Source organism: Leopardus geoffroyi, chromosome B1 (assembly GCF_018350155.1).
Source record: "Leopardus geoffroyi isolate Oge1 chromosome B1, O.geoffroyi_Oge1_pat1.0, whole genome shotgun sequence".
Taxonomy (NCBI): domain Eukaryota; kingdom Metazoa; phylum Chordata; class Mammalia; order Carnivora; family Felidae; genus Leopardus; species Leopardus geoffroyi.
This window is the reverse complement of record NC_059327.1, coordinates 95,840,766-95,857,653: the sequence shown is the minus strand read 5'-3', so window position 1 is coordinate 95,857,653 and position 16,888 is coordinate 95,840,766. Positions and strand designations below refer to the sequence as shown.

Here is a 16,888-nt window from a genome sequence, read left to right as displayed (position 1 = left end):
TGGTAATCTACCTGGAATTTACCTTATATATGGAATATTCTAAATGATTTAAAATTTTTCCAACAGCATCTTTTCACCGTTGATTTGAAATGGCATATTCTCATGAACAAAATTTCTAATTTTACATGGTTTCTATTTTTCTGTATTCTGTTCAAATTATCTATCCCTATGCCAATACTACCATACAGCTTTACATACTTTGATACCTCATAGGGCAAATCTCATTTTTTTTCCTATTGAAGTTTTTGATTTAATCTGTAAAACTAACAGGGTCCCATCCAAGTAAGATTACTACAGATATATGACAGTTACAAATGTTATACAATAATAATAACTATTAAAATTATTTTCTCTTGGAAGCTCAAAATTTCCATGTTATATATATTTCAAGATAAAAGAGTAATTAAGAAGGAATAATTATAGATGAATTAATGAAATTTTATAAATAAAAGGAAACTTCAAACTGAAAGAAACCACAGAGGAGTTCAGATTTTTAAAAAGCTTTTATACTAGGTTTCAAAAAAATGTTTCTTTCTTTATTTTTTAGAGAGATAGTGAGTGGGGGAGGGACAGAGAGAGAAGGAGACAGAGAATCCTAAGTAGGCTCTGCACTGTCATCACAGAGCCCGATGTGGGGCATGAACCCACAAATTGTGAGACCATGACCTGAGCAGAAATCAAGACTTGGACACTTAACTGACGGAGCCATGCAGGCACCCCATACCAGCTTTTTGAGACTAAGATGAAAAACTTCCTTCTATGGGAAAATTATTTAATTATTTTGTGTTACATTTAATTATGACTATACTTACTTATGGGTAAGATCTTAAGAAATCATAGCTACCTGATAATCATATTTAATGGTCATCAGAATGAACAAAGTTTGCCAAAGGCAGCACAGTTAGTCCAAAGAGGACTCTAACGTCCTAAAGGTTTTGTGGCTATGCTGATATATGGTTTTTCTCTAATATTTTTGCAACTGTAGTAAATAGGTGGATACATAATAAGCAAGAAGACAGCCGATTTATAAGAATTTGTTATAAAGTAGAGAGGACAGATGCAAACAGCCAAGTATTTTTGATTTGATGAGTCCAGACTAGCACTAATTTTTAAGGGGCCTATTTTCAGAGAGAAAGCTTTGATGCTTAATGCACACTGGGAAGCAGGATGCTGGACCTAATGTGAAAGAGTTCATTTTGGATACCTAGTACTAAACACTTCTTGTATGAATGGTAGAATGTATAAAGTCACAGCATGCACAGAGAAACTCTTATATAGGGAGAGTCAAATTCATCAAATGAGCTATCTGCTTTTTAAGTACTGCTCTGTAGTTTATTTTCGAATTTATAAAAGACCTAATAGGTTGAAGACTTAGATTGTATCACTGAATCATTCTGAAAACAAAACAATTTCTAAGGAGAGCAAATGAATCTTTTCCCAAAGATACAGAAATACTTTCTAGAAGTTAGCCTTGTACCCTAATGGTACAACATAGCATACATCAATTTGCTAAATGCCCAATATGGATGCTACTGCAAATATGTCCAGTAAAGATCATCACATTCGTAACATTTTTTTCCATTGGAATAAGCATAAATTTTAATTTTCTATTTCAAAAATTATAAATTTATTATGGTGTCCATATAATTCTCTGTTATAACCAATAGGTGAGATATGTCAGTGAAAATATTTAGTAGCTACATTTCTATTGCAGAAAAATTTTTGACTTGATTTCATATATATTCCTCAGTGTTATTTATATCCTCTAACAGGACAGATACAATTTATATATATAAATCTTGCCTAAAATTTAGTGCTTTCTAAAACTAGTAATGTTTTCATAAATTAAAAGTGGAATACATGAGCTTCTCATACACACCTCATGAATTATATCATGCTTACTTTGAATACAATAATGTCTTAGCATTTATAAAGGCTATTCCCTAAACCCACTGTTCACTGTTTGCTTCCTAAAGATTTTCCTACATGCTAGGCATGGAGTGAACATCTTATATTTGTTACCATATAAATCCTTATAATAACATATGGGGTTTAAAGATAAGTGGGAAGGACTGGGCCTGGGTGGGATTCAAATTCAGGTCTTACGTACTTTGACTTAGTGCTCTTATCTCTAATGCTGTGCTGCCTCCTTATGTGCTAAAAAAAAAAAATACTGTTTTTCAACATTATTAAATATAAAATCTTTTCATGAAAGGAAATAATCAATGCAAAATCTCATGAAAATGTTTCTATGTTGAAAGTTAACATTTTAGTTTTGACATGTCTGAGCATATAAGTACAATTTTAGTGACATAGTGAGAGACATGGATAAAGTTTTTCTTAGTATATCCCAATGTAATTTCTATTTCCAACTGTTGTTTAAACAGTTGACACAGTAATATCAAGCAAAAGTTAACTATATCCTATAAAAGCCCAATTTTCCTATGCAAAATCATAAATATATACAATGAAACCTTGTTAGAATATAATGCTTTCTCACATTTTTATAAGTCTTAAACATTTATTTATTTTTGAAGGAGAGACAGAGCATGAGCGGATGAGGGGCAGAGAGAGAGGGAGACACAGAATCAGAAGCAGGCTCCAGGCTCTGAGCTGTTAGCACAGAGCCCGATGTGGGGCTCGAACTCACGAGCTGTGAGATCATGACCTGAGCTGAAGTCAGACGCTTAACTGAGTGAGCCACCCAGGTGCCCCCACATTTTTATTTTTATTTAAAAAAAAAATTTTTTTTAACGTTTTATTTATTTTTGAGACAGGGAGAGACAGAGCATGAACAGGGGAGGGTCAGAGAGAGGGAGACACAGAATCTGAAACAGGCTCCAGGCTCCGAGCTGTCAGCACAGAGCCCGACGTGGGGCTTGAACTCACGGACCATGAGATCATGACCTGAGCCGAAGTCGGCTGCTTAACCGACTGAGCCACCCAGGCGCCCCACATTTTTATAATTTTATAGAAATTATCATATAACCTAGAAATATTTAACTTAAGCATAATTATTCCTTTTTAAAAAGATATCTAAAGAAGTATGACTAATCTAAAAATTCAAAGCATGTAAAAAATGTAACCTATTTGTTTTTGATTTACTTTTTTTAATGTTTTATTTTATTTTTTGAGAGAGAGAGACAGAGCATGATCAGGGGAGGGGCAAAGAGAGAGGGAGACACAGAATCCAAAAGAAGCTCCAGGCTCTGAGCTGTCAGCACACAACCCGATGTGCAACTTGAACCCACGAATGTGAGATCATGACCTAAGCTGAAGTCGGACACTCAATCAACTGGGCCACCCAGGTGCCCCGATAACAATTATTTCTAAGTAATCTTTCTCAATCTATTCAACGTACCCAGAATGCCAAAGACCATGGGGCTTTTAACATTTATTAAAAATAGGTGATGAATCACTAAATTCTACTCCTGAAATTATAACACTGTATGTTAAAACTCGGATTTAAATAAAATTAAACAATTAAAAAACCACAAAGTTTTACATTAAAATAAAAAATAAAATTTATTAAAAACAGTGCTCTAATCATGGGACAAAGACCAGATTGTCACAAAAGCAGGAGAGGTGATGGCTGAAAAAAATCTGTTTTTTGTTTTTGTTCCTGTCTTTAATAAGAACATCCAAAGAAGGGTTCTTTCCATATGTATTTATGTTAAGTTTATTAAAAACTGCTACACTGAACTAGGATGGCAGAACGAAAAGTAGTGACAATAATCAATATCCATTTGAACTTGAAAGGATAAGATCATGATAAAAATTGAAAAGGATGTTGAAAATATCTCAAGGACAGTCAAGGACTGGCAATTCAGGGATACTAAGGCAATTAAAAAACTAAAAATCTGAGTATAAAATATTTCTAATCTAATAATAATATACATTTGCTTGATGTTTTATAGTTTGACACTGTGATATTTATACTATTTCCGAAATAACCTTAGCAAACTAATATAGCTTTTATGCTTATCAATGATAAAATTGCAGCTTGGAAAAATTGGTTTATACATAATCACACATTTGTGGGGCAGAACTTGGATGTGAATTTAGCGTGTTAGCTTTTTATATACTGCAACTGACTCCTACATTAAGATCTTAAGTCCGTCACTCATGTTTAGGAGAAAATTTTTGAGGTCTCTAAAAACTGGTATTTCATTAGTTCATTGTTTAAGGTCACTGATAAATATATGGGTCTAAACTTATATTTTTCAATATCTAAAAGGCTGTCAAATTAAGAGTTATGTATAAAAGATGGAGATCACTCAGGGAAACCATACACAGTCCTCTTAAGATTCTATGTAAACTGGAAATAAAATGAACACAATGCCTTCAATTATGTGCTGAATGGATGATTTGGAAAGTTCACATTAATTCTGAAACATTACTTACTTAAGAAGCTCTGAGAACAATTTAAGTTCTTAGTAATGACATACAAACTGAGTTTGATATAAATTCAAATTGATAGAAATGGTAAAAGAAATAAAAAATTAATTGACTAAAACTAGAGATCAAATTGCTAAAAACCTGGTAGCAGAGTAAACTTCCATTAGTATAGATCATTATAGTCCGACTCCCCAACTAGAATGTAGTGTCTCCAATGGCAGGGCAATATTTGACCACTGATTAAAACTGATGTTAAAAGCTATTTTTAAAAATATTACATAAGAAAAACAATAATCTTACCCATTTTTGGTGTCAAGTGATGGTATTATTCTCTTGATTTTGAAGGAAATAATTCTATTTCCTTTCTTTCCTTTCATCTAAGAGGTAAAAAAAAATCACTAAATTATTAGAAATTTGGTAGCCTTAACTTACTTAGGGTTTGGAAGGTTGTTTACCAAAACCTAGTTTTTAAGCCTGGACAGGGAAGAGGGTAAGCTTTGAAACTGAAAAGAATCCTAGTTATATTTACTGAATTCAAGGTACAACTGGAGTCAAGACACAAACTGTTTGACTAAGCTAACATAATTTCTTGATTACCTAATGTAATCTGCTGAGCATATCCGACCATGGTGCACCAGCACTGGTGAAAAGTCTAAAAAATTTACAAAGATTTTATTTAAGTAGGAATATTCCTTAGAAGACTGGCTGTTTAGTTTTAAATCACTTATTCCATGAATTATTTCTATTTGTTTCTCTCTTAAGGGCAGTTAACCACTTCATGTTGCTATATTAGGTATTCTTTTTTTTTATGGAAAATTGTTTTCAAAAAAGACTGTTTTTAGTTGAAAATTCAACAAAGAGGCAGTATAGCAAAGTGGCGATGAAATCTATGGGACAAATGAAGAATTTGACCTTATATTGGAGCAGGGGTAGTTTATGTCATTACAGCAGGGTGTATGGGAAAAGATGCACAGAGAAATATAAATGTAGTAGAAGTTCTCTTCTGATTGCTTCTTTTTTCTCAGTGAAATAGGAATTGAGGTTACCAAATGAAAGTGGTTATGGGGAGGAGATATAAAAGATTTGAAGAAGGATATGAGGGTATGAAATAGTCACCAAAAAGAGTGGAATATATAGAGGTTGCCTGGCAGCTTAAAGACCCCTTTTGTGATGATGAATTAATATATATATATTTTTAATGTTTCTTTATTCTTAAGACAGAGCATGAGAAGGGGAGGGGCAGAGAGAGAGGGAGACACAGAATCTGAAGCAGGCTCCAGGCTCTGAGCTGTTAGCACAGAGCCCGACACGGGGCTCCAATTCACAAGCTGGGAGATCAAGACCTGAGCCGAAGTCGGACGCTTAACCGACTGAGCCACTCAGGTTCCCATAATTAATTAATACCTTTAACGTTTGTTTGTTTGTTTGTTTATTTATTTTGAGAAAGAGAGAGAGATAGCGAGTGAGCACAGGCAGGGGAGGTGCAGAGAGAGAGTGGGAGAGAGAGAATCCTAAGCAGGTTCTGCACTGTCAATGCAGAGCCTGATGTGGGGCTGGAACCCACGAATGGTGAGATCATGACCTGAGCCAAAATCAAGAATCAGACGCTTAACTGACTGGGCCACCCAGGTGCCTGATGATGAATTTAGAGTGAGATCACCAGCATGGCTGTGTGTTTTCGTCCAGCCACCTTAAGTTGAATGGGTGAAGGTACAGAAAGGACAACGGACTGGGGATAACCAGGGCTTGTCTGGCAAAAGGAAGAAGAGAAAGCATCAGCAGAGTTCAAAATGATTATCCCTGCTGACTCTTTCTAAACTACATGGCAACTGATGGATGGGAGAAGATATCTCCAAATGACACATCAGATAAAGGATTAGTATCCAAAATGTATAAATAAGTTATCAAAATAAACACCCCCAAACCAAATAATCCAGTGAAGAAATGGGCAAAAGACATGAACAGACACATTTCCAAAGAAGACATCCAGACAGCTAACAGACACATGAAAAGATGCTGAGCATCACTCATCATCAGGGAAATACAAATCAAAACCACAATGAGATACCACCTCACACCTATGAGAATGGCTAAAGTTAACAACTCAGGCAACAACAAATGTTAGCGAGAATGTGGAGAAAGGAAAACACTTTTGTACTGCTGGTGGGAATGCAAACTGGTGCAGCCACTGTGGAGAACAGTATGGAGGTTCCCAAAAAATTAAAAATAGAACTACCTTATGATCCAGCAATTGCACTACTAGGTATTTATCCAAAGGATACAAAATGCTGATTCGAACGGGCACATGCACCTCAATGTTTATAGCAGCACTATCAACAATAGCCAAATTATGGAAAGAGCCCAAATGTTCATTGACTAATGAATGGATAAAGAAGAGGCGGTATATATATATACAATAGAGTATTACTTGGTGATCAAAATGAATGAATGAAATCTTGCCATTTGCAACAATGTAGATGGAACTAGAGTGTATTATGCTAAGCGAAATAAATCAGTCAGAAAAGACAGATATCATATGATTTCACTCATATGTGCAATTTAAGAAACAAAACAGATGAACATAGGGGGAGGGAAGGAAAAATAAGAAGAAAACAAAAAACAAAAAAGAAAGGGAGGCCAACCATAAAAAACCCTTAAATACAGAGAACAAATTGAGGGTTGCTGGAGCAGGGCTGGGTGGGGGGATGGGCTAAATGTGGAAGGGCATTAAGGAGGCACTTGTTGGGATGAGCATTGGGTGTTAGGTGTAAGTGATGAATCACTAAATTCTATTCCCGAAATCATTATTGCACTATATGTTAATTAACTTGGATTTAAATAAGATTAAAAAATAAAAAATAACTTAAGAAAAACTATATTCCTTTCTAAAAATATATATACTACCTATTCCCTTTTTCTGCTTTACATTTCTCTTCAGCCCTTATCATTCTCTACCACACTGTATACTTAATTTCTCTTGTTTACTATCTTTATTAGAATGAAAACTCCAGGAAGGCCAGGATTTTTTGTCTGTCTAGTTCACTGCTATTGTCTTTTAAAAGCACATCTTCTTGCTGGATAACAGCAAAGCAGTTTCACCCCCTCACTCTCCACCAATGCCCTGTAGTTTCACAGAGAGAACTGACTGGCTGGCTTATTAGCTACGAGCTATTTTTAAAGGACTAAGTGCTTTGGATATAACTTTTATTTTTAAAACAGGTAATATTAACTTATTCTTATTAAAATAAAGGAACCTTAAGGTGATGGAGGTTTCTCTAAAATTTTCTTAAGTAGAAGAGAGTAATATAAAGTGGAAAGTGATAGAAATGATACTGGAATACTGTAAGGGCCCGCTGAGAAAATCTCTGTAGCCACCTTCTTCCTAACTGGTTAGGAAGGGGTGGGAGAATAAAATGAAGTAACATTTATAAGAGGCCTCTCTGGCATAGTGTGGAAAATGGATTAGAGGGAAGACAAGTTTAGGGTTCCAGAAATCAATCGGAAAGCTGTTGCAGTAATCCAGGTAAGGAGATGAGGGTGGCCTGAACTAAGGAGTGAGATAAAGGCAAATATCTTTGAAAAACATTAAGGAGGGAAGATCAGCCAGACTCAGTAATTGTGAAGGTACAGGAAAGGAGGTAGAAGGAGAGGGGTCAGGGCAATTTGCTCTTCTGGTCATTCTATGGACCACATCAATGTTGTTTTCAAGATTCTGATGATTGGAAACCACTGGACTACTTCCCATAGTATTTGAATTTTAGCTAAAAACACAACAAAAGCATATGAAAAACAAATAGTTTCCAGTATTCAAAAGATTGAGTTATGGTGGTGTGATGACAGGCAGCAGGATTGAGATTTTTTTGACACACTGGACTCATTCCATGAAACTTTTTTTTTTTTTTTTTTGAGAGAGAGAGAGAGAGAGAGAGAGAGAGAGAGAGAGAAGATGTGTACAAATAGGGGAGGGGCAGAGGAAGAGAAAGACAGTCCCAAGCGGGCTCTGTGCCCATCGTGGAGGCCAAAGTGAGGCTTGTTCTCATGACCATGACATCATGACCTGAGCTGAAATCAAGAGTTGGACACTTAACCAACTGAGCCACTTACATGCCCTCAGGAAACTCCTTTAAATCAGTCATATATGGAGCTACCTATTCTGCTTGCTCATAAAGCTGGCACTGCATCTCAGATTTCAGGTGGAAGGGATTCTTCTTTGGTCTTATACTACTGGCTGGCAAAAACTCCTTTAAAAAAAATTACACTTCAGTAATTCAACTAAATCACCTATAAATGTTGTACATAATACTTAACAAATGCCCAGCACTATGCTATGGACTTTATGTTTACATAAATATTTATGCTTATATATGCATATTCATTCAATAAATATTATGTGCCAATAACTACTGATGTGTTGGTGCCTATGGATACACATGCTTACTTCACAGAGGTTTGTAATATATGACCAATGTGTACTTGAAATTTTAGAACAGGAGTTCAAACATGAGTTCAAACAATTGGATAAATAACCCTAGCCACATTATTTTGTGTGATATTTTATCCTCTGAAAGTATGATCTTGATTATGAGCAGTACTAATTTTAACTTATTTCACTCAATCCTGGTGCCTTCATCTTGGACTATGTATTCCTTTATCATCGACAGTTTTCATAATAATTATTAGAATGAATACCATTTAAAAAACTTTATGAGATAAGAAAAAACTTCACTATAGGCTGTGGTATAATTATGGCAATTTATGTTTCTTAGTTTCTTGAATAGTGGCGGCACATTATACTTTATCATGTTTCACAAAGTTCAATTGCATTTCAAAAACTAAAATTCTGCATAAAGGATCAAAATTGAAAGGGGAATTTGTCCTAGAAAAGAAAAAATAATTGAAAAAAGATCAACTAGCTTTCATTCATTCACTCAATAAATACGTTTTGAGTATCTTCTAGGGCTGGACACTCATTTAGGGTCTAGGGATATAGTGGGGAACACAAGAGACAACTTACTTTATGCAGGGAGAAAGTAAAGATAAAAAGTATATTTTCTCCCTTCATGAGGGAGAAAGAAGATAAAAAGTATAAAGAAATAAATATAAAATGCAATTACTTTAAAAAAATTTTTTTAATTTTTTAAAATTTATTTATTTATTTTGAGATAGCATGAGCAGGAGAGGGGCAGAGAGATAGGGGGAGAGAGAGAATCCCAAGCAGGCTCCATGCTGTCAGCACAGAGCCTGATGCAGGGCTTGAACTCACAAACCGTGAGATCATGACCTGACCTGAAATCAAGAGTCGATGCTTAACTGACTGAGCCACCCAGGTGCCCCTTTAGATTTTTTTTTAATGTTTGTTTGTATTTGAGAGAGACAGACAGAGTGCAAGCAGAGTAGGGGCAGAGAGTGAGAGAGGCAGAATCTGAAGCAGGCTTCAGGCTCTGAGCTTTCAGCACAGAGCCCAAAGTGGGGCTTGAACTCACAAGCCACGAGATCATGACCTGAGCCACAGTTGGATGCTTAACCAACTGAGCTACCCAGATGCCCCAAAATGCAGTAACTCTTAATGATGAACACTAAAAGGAGAAACAAAATATGGGTAATGGGATATAGTAACTTCTTAAGAGCAGGGCCTGGTCTTACTCATCGCTGTGTTTCAATAGCAGCTAGCAGAATGCTTAGAAAAGAGTGGTCAGTCACATGTTTTTTTATATAAATTAAAGTGAGTTTTTAGGTATCTGCTTTTGTTTCTGGAAGTACCTGTATAAATCTGCAAACTGAAGTATTAGACACTTTAAAATGGAATTCTGAACTTAATTCTGAACTTAATAAAGTGTAGAGACAGCCAAGATGTAAATAATCTTGCTGAACACTTTTAAAGGTGTCCTAAAACCCTGAATCTGAGCAAATTTGGATATTTTCAGGTAGGTTTACCAATAAAAAAAGCAACTATATAAAATATTAATGTGCTTATATTCTTGCAGAGTTTATATCATTTTAATAATCTACATGTAATTTTTAATACAAAGATAATACTAAACCAAATTGATTTATTCATTACTTTTTTTTCTGAGAACTATGGGAAAAATCAAGTGTAATGAGACCCACAAAGAAGTGGCACTGCCTTTCTCTTAAGCCTAATGCAAAATATCTGTCAAGTGACAAAAGCTTTTTGGGTAGATTTATAGTGTCTAATTATCAAAGCATACTGACTGAAGAAAAAGCTATTATGTTAGAAAATGCAATGTTAAATCTTTACAGGACATCCTCCGCATGGGAAGTCTCTCACTAAGCAAGAAGTATAGTTACAAATTATGCTACATTTTTCAAGATGTTTTTAAGATCTCAGCTAACATGACAGGTACTTTTTATCTTTCAACACCGTGATATAAATAAATTCAAAGTTAGGCACTTCTGTCCTATTAAAATCTGTCCTTATATCCTAGGCTTGTGACTCTATACTATTAGTTGCTTCAAGGTATAATATAGTTGTTTTTAAATGTTGTCTTGACTCAATTTTGAGGCCCTAGCAAGAGGTCTGTTTTTTTGTTTTTTTTTTTTTTCCCTTGTACAGCCGATTAAATGCACACTCCCAACCACTTTGGTTATGTGGCTCTCATACTCTGGACCACTGTACATCTGCCTTAACTGCCCCAGGGCAAAGTATCAGGCAACCAGAGCCCACTGAAATCATTCAAATTATCCAATCCTAACCCTACTTACCCTGCCTTATTCCTTCCACCGGAAAATACAATAAAGGGACTTGCCCACTGTTACCCCTACTTCCTCTGCCTTGTGACCCTTCAGTGGCCCTCTGTGGTGTGCTGTGTTTGCCCCAGGAAACTGTGATTATAAGAAATTATAAAATTCTTTCCTTTGTCTCTTAATCTGCATCTGCCCTTGCTATATCTCACTCAAAGTAATTTGGTTACAACACAGAGGCACGCAATGTATTTCTTTTAGTTAAGACATAATACTAATATCAATTGCTAATGTTTATTAAAGAAGTAATATGTTCTGTAAGTGCAACACTGGTTCTAAAGACCCTGAGGCTAATTCCCTGTATAGTTTGAACTGATTTATTTTGTAGCTACAGTCCATTTCAACTTCCAGGATGCTGTAATCGACCAGACACACATGTAAACTCTGTACAAGACAAAAGTTATCTAAAGATTTTCATCAAGACATATCAATCACTGTGCTAAATGAGGTGGCTATTTTTAAAGAGATATATATGCTTAGATCCAGTAAAAGCACACCAGGGCATTCAGATTAATCAACCCATGAAAAACTCTACAACACTTTAAAAGCATTAAAGAGATGAAAATATAGCAAAAAGTCCCAAGATAGTTATTGAATGGAAGTTTGTAATGAGAAAAAGAAGCAGAATACTGGAACACCAATGCTTCCTATGCCCCAGAAGGCATTTACAATAGCCCATATTTAGGATCTCGTTCTTTCATGAGGGGGTGTGGTAGAGAAACCTTTTCCAATACTGATACTCTTTCAGGATAAAGGTGAAACATATCTTAATCCATGTCCTTCCCTGTAAAGTCATAGAACTATAGAGAAGCTACTTTGGTCATGAGCAAAACAGGAGAAGAAAAGAAAAAAGAAATATTCCTGTGAATTTGTGGCCACAGACCAGCTATCTTACAGATTTACCTCAAAGAACAAATACCTAGGGTAGTCCAGAAAGCCTAACTGTATGGTCAAGTGCTCAAAACCAGAAGTGCTCTAAGGCACCCAGAAGCAGCAAAGGCAAAGCCTGTCTAGGTAATCCCCATAACAAAAATTTTCCAGTGCAATTACTAACAAGCAGATAGAGCAACCATACAACATGAATAGAACCAGCAGAAACAAACCTGTCTCATATTGAATTTATCAGATGTGGTCTTTCAAATAATGTTTACTATTTTAAAAGAAAAGCATGGCAAACTTGGAAATGTCAGCAAGAAAAAGGAGGCTTTAAGAATGTAAAATGGCAGATATGACCAAGTTAAATAGAACTTCTAGTAACAAAAAACCCTTAAGATAAAAACTCAGTGGACATATACAGAAGGTTGAACATAAAGAGAACATAAAATATTAGACTTGAAGAAACTGTCTGAATATAGCACAGTGAAAGAAAAAGATGGAAATAGAGACACAGTAATGTAGTATGGGAGAGAGAGAACTGAACAAAGGCAATATTTGTTTTGTTTTTAAAACCAACCTTATTGAAATGTAATTATGGAAAATAAATGTAGTCATTTTGAGTGTAGGGTTTGGTAAGGTCTGACAAATGCATATAGTCACATAACTACAATCACAGTTAATACACAGAATATGTCCATCACCCCAAAATATTCCCTCATGACCCCATGTAGTCATTGTCCCATCTCTAACCCCAGCCCTACGCATCCACTAAACTGTTCTCGTTACAGATTAAAATTATCGTTCTCAGAATTTCATATAAATGTGATCATACAGTGTGCACTCTTCTTTGGCTTTTGTTTCAGCTTACTTTTGACAATCATCCATGTTGTTGCATTTATCAGTAGTTTGTCCCTTTTTATCGCTGAGTATTTATCCACACACCTCTTGATGAACATTTGGGTTTTTTTTCCCATTTTTGGTTATCATAAATAAAGCATCTACAAAGACTTGTGCACAAGTTTTTTTGTGGGTGAATCTGTTTTCATTTCTCTTGGTTAAATATTTATGAGTCCAACTGCATGATAATATAGTAAGTACATACTTAACTTTGTAGTAAACTGCCAAACTGTTATTATCGTTATTGACCAGTAAGATTTTTTTAAAATACTCCGGGGGCACCTGGGTGGCTCAGTCGGTTAAGCATCCAATTTCGGCTCAGGTCATGATCTCACGGTCTGTGAGTTGGAGCCCCGTGTTGGGCTCTGTGCTGACAGCTCGGAGCCTGGAGCCTGCTTCAGATTCTGTGTCTCCCTCTCTCTCTCTGCCCCTCCCCCATTCGTGCTCTGTCTCTCTTTGTCTCAAAAATAAATAAAAATAAACATTAAAAAAAATAAAGTACTCTGAGTACAAGTTCTTTGTCAGTTATACTATTTGCAAATCTTTTCTCACAGTCTTATTTTGATTTTCTTAAATGGTGATTTTTGAAGAGAAGTTAATACAATGTAGTCCAATTTATCAATTTTTTAAATGATTTTTCTTCTTGTGTCCTATATAAGAAATTTTTGCTTACTACAGATTTTTTTCATGTTTCTTCTAGAATTTTTGTTGTTTTCCTTTTATGTAAGACTATGATTCATTTCAAGTTACTTTTGTATATTGTGTAATGTAATGGTGTGGCAGGTAGCCTCTAAAATGGCTCCCAATTTCTGTACCTTCTGGTATTCAGACCCCCACATTCAGACCCCATATAGGGGGTGCTATACACAATAACTTGATTCTAATTAATGGAAAAAGGTAAAAGTGATGAGATGTCACTGAAAGATTAGATTAAAAAAGACAACAACTTTTGCTTTCCCTTCTCTTCTTTCTTCCTTTCTTTGCCTCTTTCTTTCTCAGCTCTCACTCTGAGGGAAGCAAGCAGTCATGTTGTGAGTACACATACAAAGAGGCTCATGAGGCAAGGAACTGATGTCTCCTGCCAACAACAATTAATACTCGAGGACTGCCATGGCTTTAAAGTGAACTTGGGAGTGAATCCTCCCCTTTGGAGCCTTGAGATGCCTGCAGTTTCATCACAGATCCTGAGTCAGAGGCATTCTGATTCAGATAAGCCTGGACTCCTGACCCAAAAAAACTGTGGAATAATAAATGTTGTTCTAAGCCACTAAGTTTTGAAGTAATTTGTTATAACAAATTACTAATACAAATTAGTAATAGATAACTAATACAAAGGTTTTTTTTTTTTAAATCAAATATGGAAAACTTTTGACTATTATTTCTTAAAATACCCCTAACTGTCACCCCCACACTTTACCCTGCTTGATATTGTCCCTCTGGTCACTGAGGCTGTCTTTGTTTTTGTCTTTTTTTCTCATTATGCTTCATTTTTGGGTAATTTTCTTTTCTGTCTTCAAGTTCTCTGCTCTTTTTTCCTGCGGTGTATAATTTTTTGTTAATCCCATCCAGTAAATAAAGCAATTTCCAATTTTATAATTAGCATGCCCAAATTTTCATATGGTTCCTTTCTCATCATCTTCATGTATTTCTTTAAGTCACTGGGCACATTTTTAACCACTATTTCAAAGTTTAATTATGCCAAACCTCTGTCATTTCTGAGTGTGTTTCTATGTACTGCTTCTTTTTTTCTTGGTTATGGGTACTATTTTTTGCTTACCTGGTAATAAAAGTGTTGGATTTTTTCTGGCAGGCAATTAAATTACTTGAGAACATGCTAGATTATTTTGAGGCTTGGTTTTAAGTCTTGTCAAGGCAAATTTAGAATACCTTTTGTTCTAGGCTGGCTTAATTCTATTAATAAGGTAAAGTCATTCTGGAATCTTTACTGAAGGATTCTCCCCTCTGGTTGGGCAGAACTCTAATATCTCCTAGCCCTATGTGAGCTATTGATGTTTTTCAGCTTATAGCTCCTTAGTCATTGTTTGCCTAGCTTCTTTGAGTTTCATTCTATGTATGAGTAAGAAACACAAAGGGACTACTATGCAGATTTCTAAAGCTCTTTCTCTGTGTAGCTCTATCTTCTCTGGTTCTCTGCCTTGCAAATTTCAGTTACTCAGGCAGACTTGGAAGTGGCTGAGATGTACCCTCTCTGGACCATGGTCATGAAAGTACCTTGACACAGAAATCCAAGGTGAGTCTAGATTTTATCTTGTTTCTTGTCTCTCTTGTATCAGAAAAATAATTGTTTCAAATATTTTGTCCAGTTTTCTAGTTGTTTCTTGTGGGAAGTTAAGTCTGGCACCAGTTTCTCCATCATGGCAGGAAACAGAGATTTCCAGATGCCATATTTGAAAAGTTGACATCTGCCCATTTTCTGAACCAACACCAATCTACACTATCAAAAGGCACAAAATACAACAAATGACATGACACCCATACTTAAGATACATCACAGTGAAAGGACAGAAAAACAAAACATTTAAATAGCCATAGGAAAAGAGATTACTTTCAAAGGAGTGATAAGTGAGGTGGCCAGATGTCTTCTATATAGAAATAACAGAAGTCAGAGGTAAACAGATTGTTTTTAATTTTCTGAAAGAAAATAGCAGTCAACTTGGAATTCTGTCAACCAGCCAAAATACTGCTCAAATAGGAACATAAAAAGTAGGAAAAATAGGGGCGCCCTGGGTGGCTCAGTCAGTTAAGTGTCTAACTTTGGCTCAGGTCATGATCTCACAGTTCATGATTTCGAGCCCAACTCTGGGCTCACTGCTGTCAGCACCGAAAACGCTTTGGATCCTCTGTCCCCCACCATCTCTCTCTCTGCCCTTCTCCTGCTCATACTCTGTCTCTAAAAAAAAAAAAAAAACAAAAAAACATTAAAAACAAAAAAAGTAGGAAAAGTAGTCCTAGCTGGAATGTTTGAGATATAAGAAGAAATGCAGAACAAAGAAGGTGGTAAATATATGGGCTAAATGAACTGTAATTATATAAAATAATTAGCAGTGTGAAATAAAAACACTACAAAGCAGACTTAAAAATTTGGCAACAATAACATATAAGTTGGGCCAGGGAAACAAATGGTGTTAATATGTTCCAAAGTTCTTGGATTATCTGGCTAGAGGAAAATGGCTTTGATTAACTTTAGATTTTCCTATGGTAAATATATATGGCATAATTTCTAGGGTAACAGAGTATTTAATTTCTAAAACTTAAGGGGAGAAGTGGAATGATTAAAAAAAATACCTAGTCAATAAAAAAAGATGAGAAAGGAAAGAAAAAGAAAGCAGAGATGATAAAAATAGGAAGTACTAAAATAAAACATAACAAATCTCAATATACTTTGGATCACACTGAGTATAAATGAACTAAATGGTCTAAAACAAAACTATATACTGTTTCTAAGAGACATGTCTATGGAAAATAGAAGTAATTAACAAAAAGAGAGTATGTCCCCATATGTTTAGAAATTTAAAAATGTACTTATAAATAACACATGGATTGAAAGAAGAAATGAAAATCAGAAAATATTTTGAAGTAAATAAGAGTGAAAATACTAGATGTATCAAAACTTGTATGCTAAAGCTATGTCAGTGTCTGGGAGAAAATCAATAGCATTTAAGAAAATATATTCAAATGATGAAAAAACAAAAGGTGAAAATTTGTGAGATATGCTTCTATTTCAAGAAGACAGAAAAGGAACAGCAACATGAAAGCAAAGAAAGCAGAAGGAGCGAGGTAATAAAGAGAAAATATATAACAAATATAAAATAAAGAAGATTAAAAAAAATCAAAGCTTATTTACAGAGTAATGAAATTGACAATCCTCTGGTGGAATGATAAGGACAAAAGAGACTAGGTACAAATAATATCAGTATCAACTGAGAACAAACTG

General features: G+C 35.2%; 1 protein-coding gene across 3 annotated transcripts in view; it reads right to left on the bottom strand.

Moving 5' to 3' along the window:
* The window catches only part of SCLT1 (sodium channel and clathrin linker 1), a 220,950-nt gene that overhangs the window by 23,871 nt on the left and 180,191 nt on the right, over window positions 1-16,888 (bottom strand). The window contains exon 19 of one of the 3 annotated variants that reach the window (XR_006709835.1): window positions 4,699-4,775. The exons of the other annotated variants lie outside the window; for them this stretch is intronic. The gene's annotated coding sequence lies outside the window, so the exon portion shown is untranslated. The remainder of the gene's footprint in view (window positions 1-4,698; window positions 4,776-16,888) is intronic. 3 annotated transcript variants of the gene reach the window in all.